Source organism: Mustela nivalis (assembly GCF_964662115.1).
Source record: "Mustela nivalis genome assembly, chromosome: 2".
Classification (NCBI taxonomy): Eukaryota; Metazoa; Chordata; class Mammalia; order Carnivora; family Mustelidae; genus Mustela; species Mustela nivalis.
In genome coordinates, this window is record NC_139021.1 from 121,580,395 (window position 1) to 121,589,724 (window position 9,330).

Consider the following 9,330-nt stretch of genomic DNA (forward strand, 5'->3'; position numbering starts at 1 on the left):
GGTTGCTGCCTGTGTTCTCCTCAAGGATTTTAATGGATTCCTTTTTCACATTGAGGTCCTTCATCCATTTTGAGTCTATTTTCATGTGTGGTGTAAGGAAATGGTCCAATTTCATTTTTCTGCATGTGGCTGTCCAATTTTCCCAACACCATTTATTGAAGAGGCTGTCTTTTTTCCATTGGACATTCTTTCCTGCTTTGTTGAAGATTAGTTGACCATAGAGTTGAGGGTCTATTTCTGGGCTCTCTATTCTGTTCCATGGATCTATGTGTCTGTTTTTGTGCCAGTACCATGCTGTCTTGATGATGACAGCTTTGTAATAGAGCTTGAAGTCCGGAATTGTGATGCCACCAACTTTGGCTTTCTTTTTCAATATTCCTTTGGCTATTCGAGGTTTTTTCTGGTTTTATATAAATTTTAGGATTATTTGTTCCATTTATTTGAAAAAGATGGATGGTTCTTTGATAGGAATTGCATTAAATGTGTAGATTGCTTTAGGTAGCATAGACATTTTCACAATATTCATTCTTCCAATCCAGGAGCATGGAACATTTTTCCATTTCTTTGTGTCTTCCTCAATTTCTTTCATGAGTACTTTATAGTTTTCTGAGTATAGATTCTGTGCCTCTTAGGTTAGGTTTATTCCTAGGTATCTTATAGTTTGGGGTGCAATTGTAAATGGGATTAACTCCTTAATTTCTCTTTCTTCTGTCTTGTTGTTGGTGCAGAGAAATGCAACTGATTTCTGTGTATTGATTTTATATCCTGACACTTTATTGAATTCCTATACAAGTTTTAGCAGTTTTGGAGTGGAGTCTTTTGGATTTTCCACATATAGTAACATATTATCTGTGAAGAGTGATAGTTTGACTTCTTCTTTGCCGATTTGGATGCCTTTAATTTCCTTTTGTTGTCTGATTGCTGAGGCTAGGAACTTCTAGTATTATGTTGAATAGCAGTGGTGATAATGGACATCCCTGCCGTGTTCCTGATTTACCGGAAAAGCTTTCAGTTTTTCTCCATTGAGAATGATATTTGCGGTGGGTTTTTCATAGATGGCTTTGATAATATTGAGGTATGTGCCCTCTATCTCTACACTTTGAAGAGTTTTGATCAGGAAGGATGCTGTACTTTGTCAAATGCTTTTTCAGCATCTATTGAGAGTATCATATGGTTCTTGTTCTTTCTTTTATTAATGTTTTGTATCACATTGATTGATTTGCAGATGTTGAACCAAGCTTGCAGCCCTGGAATAAATCCCACTTGGTCGTGGTGAATGATCCTTTTAATGTACTGTTGAATCCTATTGGCTAGTATTTTGGTGAGAATTTTTGCATCTGTGGTCATCAAGGATATTGGTCTGTAGTTCTCTTTTTTGATGGGGTCCTTGTCTGGTTTTGGGATCAAGGTGATGCTGGCCTTATAAAATGAGTTTGGAAGTTTTCCTTCCATTTCTATTTTTTGGAACAGTTTCAGGAGAATAGTAATTAGTTCTTTAAATGTTTGGTAGAATTCCCCCGGGAAGCCATGTGGCCCTGGGCTTTTGCTTGTTTGGAGATTTTTGATGACTGTTTCAATCTCCTTACTGGTTATGGGTCTGTTCAGGTTTTCTATTTCATCCTGGTTCAATTGTGGTAGTTTATATGTCTCTAGGAATGCATCCATTTCTTCCAGATTGTCAAATTTGTTGGCATAGAGTTGCTCATAGTATGTTCTTATAATTGTCGTATTTCTTTGGTGTTAGTTGTGATCTCTCCTCATGGTTTTGATTCATGATTTTATTTATGATTTTATTTATTTGGGTCCTTTCTCTTTTCTTTTTGATAAGTTTGGCCGGGGCTTTATCAATCTTATTAATTATTTCGAAGAACCAGCTCCTAGTTTCATTGATTTGTTCTATTGCTTTTTGGTTTCTATTTTATTGATTTCTGCTCTGATCTTTGTGATTTCTCTTCTACTGCTGGGTTTAGGGTTTCTTTCTTGTTCTTTCTCCAGCTCCCTTAGGTGTAGGGTTAGGTTGTGTACCTGAGACCTTTCTTGTTTCTTGAGAAAGGCTTGTACCACTGTATATTTTCCTCTCAGGACTGCCTTTGTTGTGTCCCACAGATTTTGAATGGTTGTGTTTTCATTATCATTTGTTTCCATGAATTTTTTCAATCTTTTTAAATTTCCTGGTTGACTCATTCATTCTTTAGAAGGATGCTGTTTAGTCTCCATGTATTTGGGTTCTTTCCAAATTTCCTCTTGTGATTGAGTTTTAGCTTCAGAGCATTGTGGTCTGAAAATATGCAGGGAATGATCCCAAACTTTTGATACCAGTTGAGACCTAATTTAGGACCGAGGATTTGATCTCTTCTGGAGAATGTTCCATGTACACTAGAGAAGAATGTGTATTCTGTTGCTTTGGGATGAAATGTTCTGAATATATCTGTGATGTCCATCTGGTCCAGTGTGTCATTTAAGGCCTTTATTTCCTTGTTGATCTTTTGCTTGGATGATCTGTCCATTTCAGTGAGGGGAGTGTTAAAGTTCCCTACTATTATTGTATTATTGTATTATTGTTGATGTGTTTCTTTTATTTTGTTATTAATTGGTTTATATAGTTGGCTGCTCCCATGTTAGGGGCATAGATATTTAAAATTGTTAGATGATCTTGTTGGACAGATCCTTTGAGTATGATATAGTGTCCTTCCTCATCTCTTATTATAGTCTTTGGCTTAAAATCTAATTGATCTGATATAAGGATTGCCACTCCTGCTTTCTTCTGATGTCCATTAGCATGGTAAATTGTTTTCCACCCCCCTCACTTTAAATCTGGAGGTGTCTTCGATACTAAAATGAGTTTCTTGTAGGCAACATATAGATGGGTTTTGTTTTTTATCCATTCTGATACCCTGTGTCTTTTGACAGGGGCATTTAGCCCATTAACATTCAGGGTAACTATCGAGAGATATGAATATAGTGCCATTGTATTGCTTGTAAGGTGACTGTTACTGTATATTGTCTCTGTTCCTTTCTGATCTACTACTTTTAGGCTCTCTCTTTGCTTAGAGGACCCTTTCAATATTTCCTATAGAGCTGGTTTGGTGTTTGCAAATTCTTTCAGTTTTTGTTTGTCCTGGAAGCTTTTTATCCTTCCTTCTATTTTCAATGATAGCCTAGCTGGATATAGTATTCTTGGCTGCATGTTTTTCTCATTTAGTGCTCTGAATATATCGTGCCAGCTCCTTCTGGCCTGCCAGGTCTCTGTGGATAAGTCTGCTGCCAATCTAATATTTTTGCCGTTGTATGTTACAGACTTCTTTTCCCAGGCTGTTTTCAGGCTTTTCTCTTTGTCACTAAGACTTGTAAATTTTGCTATTAGGTGATAGGATGTGGACCTATTCTTATTGATTTTGAGGGGGGTTCTCTGCACCCCCTAGATTTTGATGCTTATTCCCTTTGCCATATTAGGGAAATTCTCTCCAATAATTCTCTCCAATATACCTTCTGTGCCCCTCTCTCTTTCTTCTTCTTCTGGAATCCCAAATATTCTAATGTTGTTTTGTCTTATGGTGTCACTTATCTCTTGAATTCTCCCCTCAGAGTCCAGTAGCTGTTTGTCCCTCTTTTGCTCAGCTTCTTTATTCTCTGTCATTTGGTCTTCTATATCACTAATTCTTTCTTCTGCCTCATTTATCCTAGCAGTAAGAGCCTCTATTTTTTATTGCACCTCACTAATAGCTTTTTTTATTTCAACTTGGTTAGATTTTAGTTCTTTTATTTCTCCAGAAAGGGCTTTTATCTCTCCAGAGAGGGTTTCTCTAATATCTTCCATGCCTTTTTCAAGCCCGCCTAGAACCTTGAGAATCGTCATTCTGAACTCTAGATCTGACATATTACCAATGTCTGTATTGATTAGGTCCCTAGTTTTCAATACTGCCTCTTGTTGTTTTTTTTTGTGGTGAACTTTTCCGCCTTGTCATTTTGTCCAGATAAGAGAATGTGAAGGAGCAAGTAAAATACTAAAAGGGTGGCAAAGACCCCAGGAAAATATGCTTTAACCAAATCAGAAGAGATCCCAAATTGTGGGGGGGGGGGGAGAAAGGGGATAGAAAGAGGTTCAGAAAAAAAATTTTTAAAAAGAAAATGAATAAAGAAAAAATATGTATATCAGATAAACTAGTTTAAAAATGTTAAAAAAGAAAAGGGTAAAAGTTAAAAAAAAATTAGCCGAAGAAGAAAAAATTGAAAAAGAATAAAAAAATTAAATTAACTGCAGGACTAAAGAACCATGGGGAGAAAGCCATGAGTTCTGTGCTTTGCTTTCTCCTTTTCTGGAATTCTGCTGCTCTCCTTGGTATTCAAACTTCTATCCTTGGTAGGTGAACTTGGTCCTGGTTGGATTTCTTATTGATCTTCTGGGGGAGGGGCCTGTTGTAGTGATTCTCAATTGTCTTTGCCCCAGGTGGATTTGCACCACCCTTACCAGTAGCCGGGCTGAGTAATCTGCTCAGGTTTGCTTTCAGGAGCTTTTTTTCCCTGAATGCTTTCCGTAGAGTTCTGGAGGATCGGAATGAAAATGGTAGCCTCCCAGTCTCCGGCCCAGAGGAGCCAAGAGCTCGGGGGCCCCACTCCTCAGTGCGCCCTCAGAGAATAGCGCCCAATCACTCCTGACTCCCTGGCCTCTGGCTGCTCTGAGCTCACTGAGCCTGCGACTGGTTCAAGGTAACCCTGAGCTGAGAGCTCACTCCTCAGCTCTGCCTCTGTAGCCGGCTTCCCTGTTCTAATACCTGCAAGCTCTGTGACACTCAGACACCCCCGATCCTTTTGTGACCCTGCGGGACCTGAGGCCACGCTGACCCCGCATGGGCTTCACTCCAGTTTAACCTCTGGAGTGATGTCCTTCAAGGGAACAGACTTTTAAAAGTCCTGATTTTGTGCTACGTTGCTCCGCCACTTGCCAGGAGCCGGCTCCTCCCCCCGCGGTCCATCTTCCCGTTGCTTTGGATTCACTTCTCCACCAGTCCTACCTTTCAGAAAGTGGTTGATTTTCTGTTTCTAGAATTGCTATTCTTCTTCTCTTCGATCTCCTTTTGGATTTGTAGGTGTTTGCAATCTTTAGATAAGCTATCTAGCTGATCTCCTGCTATCTGATGTAGTCTCAGCCTACTACTTCTCTGCCATCTTGACTCCTCCCCTTAGTTATATATTTTATTTATTATGCTTATAGCATTGACTAGTATATGACAGACATTGTTCTGAGAGCTTCACAACTTCACATTGTTCTGAGAGTACTACTGTACCCCTAAAATTTACTATTTTCATTACCCCCATTTTACAAATGAAGAAACTGAGAATCAGATGAAATAATTTGCTCAAAGTCATACAGCTCATGGGTGACAGAGCTAGAATTAAACCCTAGGCCACATGGCTCTTTAGTCAGTGTCCCTAAACTATACCAAGGCAGGCAAGATGCTGTTTGTCCTAGAAGGCAGCCATCAGTGGCCTCATGGGTTTTTTTTAAAAGCTATTTAAAAATTTGTTTTTACTCCTCCTTGAGACTTCTCATTCCATCATTGACTCCAGATTCTCTGCATTTATTCAAAAATCTTGATGGAGTACCTACTGTATGCACATGGTGTATGTGTATGTGATGCAAATGTTTCCAAGCCTCCTGTGGGAAATCTTCCATCTCTGTTGCACCTGTGTTGAAGAATCTGCACCCTGATAGCTGTTTTTGCTAAAGCAAGAGACAGGTCATTCTCTCTCTGTTTAGTTGTCAGCAAGGGAGATAGTGAATCTTGAGGGCACATCAAGTAATGGACTTACTGCCAACAGTTTTCTGAGTTGCCAATACCTGAACAAATGGGATGAGATGTTCCCATTCCAAAGAGCACTACAACAATTCCAGGTATTGCTGGAACAGACTAAAAGATGGATTGATGAAGTTGGCAGATGATATGCTCACTGCTGTTTTGATGTTGGGGTCAGTTTATAGGCACAGTGATATTTATTTGACACTTCTCTTGGAAGTACATCCTCCAAAGGATTTAAAATTAAGAATCTTTACGATGCTATAATATAAAACCATCAGTAATCTCTGTAGTATTTCTTTAGAACCCCTCCCAAATGCAGACAAAACCCCAAAAAGAAAATGGCAAATGTATGCGGAAATAGGAAGATGAACTTGAAGCTGGTAAGGACTCTGGATCTTTGCTTCTACCAGGTCGAATAGCTGTGAACAAAAAGCTTTCCATCCTTCTAAGAGTCCATCAAGTAGCAACTATGAGGAGGAAGTTCTTCCTCATGTCCCACTTAACTCTCTCTCATGCTATAGTTAATTCACATCTTTGCATGCTTAGTCATAGGACAGAAGCAAAGTTATCTATAAGAAAAATTGACAGGCTTGGTATTCAGCTTTTCCTCAATCTTCCAGGAGCCTTCAGTTTCCCCTCCTAGACCTGCTTTCACTGGCTTCCCAAAGTAAAACCTCTTCTTCAAAAAACTGGTTTTATTTCAGGTCAAATAAAGCCACTGGGGGAAGAGAGGGCAAAAAAACCTTGTTTGGAGGGGAACTGCAAGAAATGCTTTTAGTTCTTAAAGTGGCTGTTAGTTCCTTGTCCAGAAATAATGACTTAATCCAAAGGGATGAAGGACATTTTGGAATATCAGGCATCAGCAGTTGCTCTTTATAGAAAAGACTGTCAATCTGATTTTTCATAAACCTTTGCATGGTGCCAAGGAACTGAGTACCCACCCTATCTCCATAAAATGGGTCCTCTGTGAAGGATTGATGATTATCATTAAGTTAAATAATGCATATGTAAAGTCCTTATCATAGATTCTGTCTCATGATTAGTGCTTAATGAAAAGTAGTCAATCATTATAATCTATTAAATTTCTTTTCATGGGGGCGCCTGGGTGACTCAGTGGGTTAAAGCCTCTGCTTTTGGCTCAAGTCATAATCCCAGGGTCCTGCATTGGGCTCTCTGCTCAGCAGGGAGCCTGTTTTCCTTCCTCTCTCTCTGCCTGCCTCTCTGCCTACTTGTGATCTCTGTCTGTCAAATAAATTTTTTAAAAAAATTTCTTGTCATGTATTTTGGCTATTACTGATATGGCACAGTGTTCTCAGGTAATTGAACCTGAAAACTTGAGGTTTAAGATCTGTGTAGTAGGAGATTCATGTGCGTCTGGTGTCTGGGAGTGCCATTTGCTCTTCCTTCATCCTAGGGTATCCTGTCCTCATAAGACAATTAGGTATATGTTTGGTTCTTGTGATGCTTTTTTTAATTGCTTTTTATTAGTATATGACTTTTATACCTTATACATTGACAATCTGAGCTAAAATATTGTGTTAACTTCAGCCAGGACAGAAGTCGACAGAGCCTTCAGTACTTACATTGGATACACATCAAAAATATCTGAAACCAGGTATTTTGTTTTATAGAGAGTTGTGTGAATTTAGGTCAAGTTGTGCCCCAATTCTGACATAATTATCAGGAATGTGAGGTTACCATTGAATTGCTTTGGGAGAAATGAGGCCTCTCTTATATCTCTCTTGATAATTGGAGTCATGATCCTGAGTAAGGCTTTCAGGTCATTGCACAAGGATAAGATGGGTTTATTTGCAAAATGCAACATGGAAGCCTTCTGGGTTAGACTTAATGATATATGGAAAAGGTTCCTTTGGGATGATTATGTTCCTCATTTAAGGTCCAACCTGAGGGTAAATTATAGTCCTAGAGGAAAGGTCATTAGGGATATGGCATGAAGGCAGTTTTACAATATATTGGTGGCTACAGTTTAAGAATAATGTGAAAATACAAGTAGAAGAGTACAACATCTCTAGTGGTTATTGTGGCTCCTTCCTTAGCCTGGGTTTCTTAGAAAACAGATGGAAGTATTTTGTGTTAACACTTCACTAGGAGAGCATTCACAGGTAAGTAGTAAAGATAAAAAGGGAAAATTCAGAGAAGGCAGGATGACAAAGATAAGGTAGAAGACAGTGGAAGAGTAGGGGATCTTGATTCATCTGGTCCCTTGTTTTTGGTTAGATAATTATCAAATCATTCTGCACATCTATGAATTCAACCTGAGATATAAGAAAAGAATTTCTGGAATCTACAAATAGAAAAACAACCACTTTAGAAAAGTAGGAAGTATGGAGAAGTGATTTGAAGGGATATACTGCAAGGGGGCAGAGACTCTGAAAGTCAGCTACTGGAAAGTGATATAGTCCCAGAGTGCAAAAATGGAACTGTTAGAATTCTGTTCCAGTGAGAGACGTCCCTTTCTGAAAGGTGTTCATGTGGTTAATTGGGACAGAATCCTAGGCTGGACACTGTGGTCTCAGAATCCCTGGGGTCATAGAAAGAATGGGGGTACTTGAGCCAGCAGTTTCCATGCACTGGAGCATGGAAACTGGTTATAGTCAGTGAACCGAGGCAGGGATCCTTAGCTCGTTTTGTCATAAACCACGAACCGTGGCACAATGGGGTGACCAGTCTTCATACAGGGCCTCTGCAAAGGGTTGAAACATGGTGACCCTCCAGCTTCCTCAGGGAAGGGCAGTGTGGGAGTGCATCACAGGAGTCTGTAGTTTGGCACACACAAAAGTGAAGACTGCTTATCCCTGAGTAATTACTGAAGAGAGGCAGGCCACAATCTTTCAGCTCCAGAGCTGGGGCTCAGGGCTTGGCCACTTTTATTTTCTTCCTTTAAAGTGACATGGAAAGCCCTTAGGGAGCAAAAGCCATGTAGAACAACCAGAAGCAGCTTACACTGAGCCTGGGCCTCTGGCAAGGGGTGGTGCAACTCTGCCCAGGCAAAGACACCTGAGAATCACCACAGCAGGTCCCTTCCCAGACCAGCTGGAACAATGCGTGAATACCAAGGTTATGGAGCACACAGGACGATAAAACTCCAGAACCAGGGGAAAATAGTATTTAGAATTTGTGGTGATTTTTTTTTTCTCATGGTTATTTATCTTTCAGTTTAAAATTTTCCTTTTCTTTATTTTTTTCCTTTTCAACTAGTTTCTTATTTTATCAACTCTGTTTTTAAGTCCTTTTTGTCTTTTATTTTTACATTTATATTTTAAAAATATATTCTTGATTTTTGGCTTCCTTTCACTATATTCAATTTTATTTGTGTGTGTGTGTGTTTATATATATTTATTAGTATATTCCCTGCATATTCTCAGACTACAATGTTTTGAAATTGGAACTCAATAGGAGTTTCCACAATAGGAAATTTGGAAGGAACTCAAACACTTGGTGGTTAAAGAACATCTTACTAAAGACTGAATGGGTCCACCAGGAAGTTAAAAAACTTAAAAAAATTCATGAA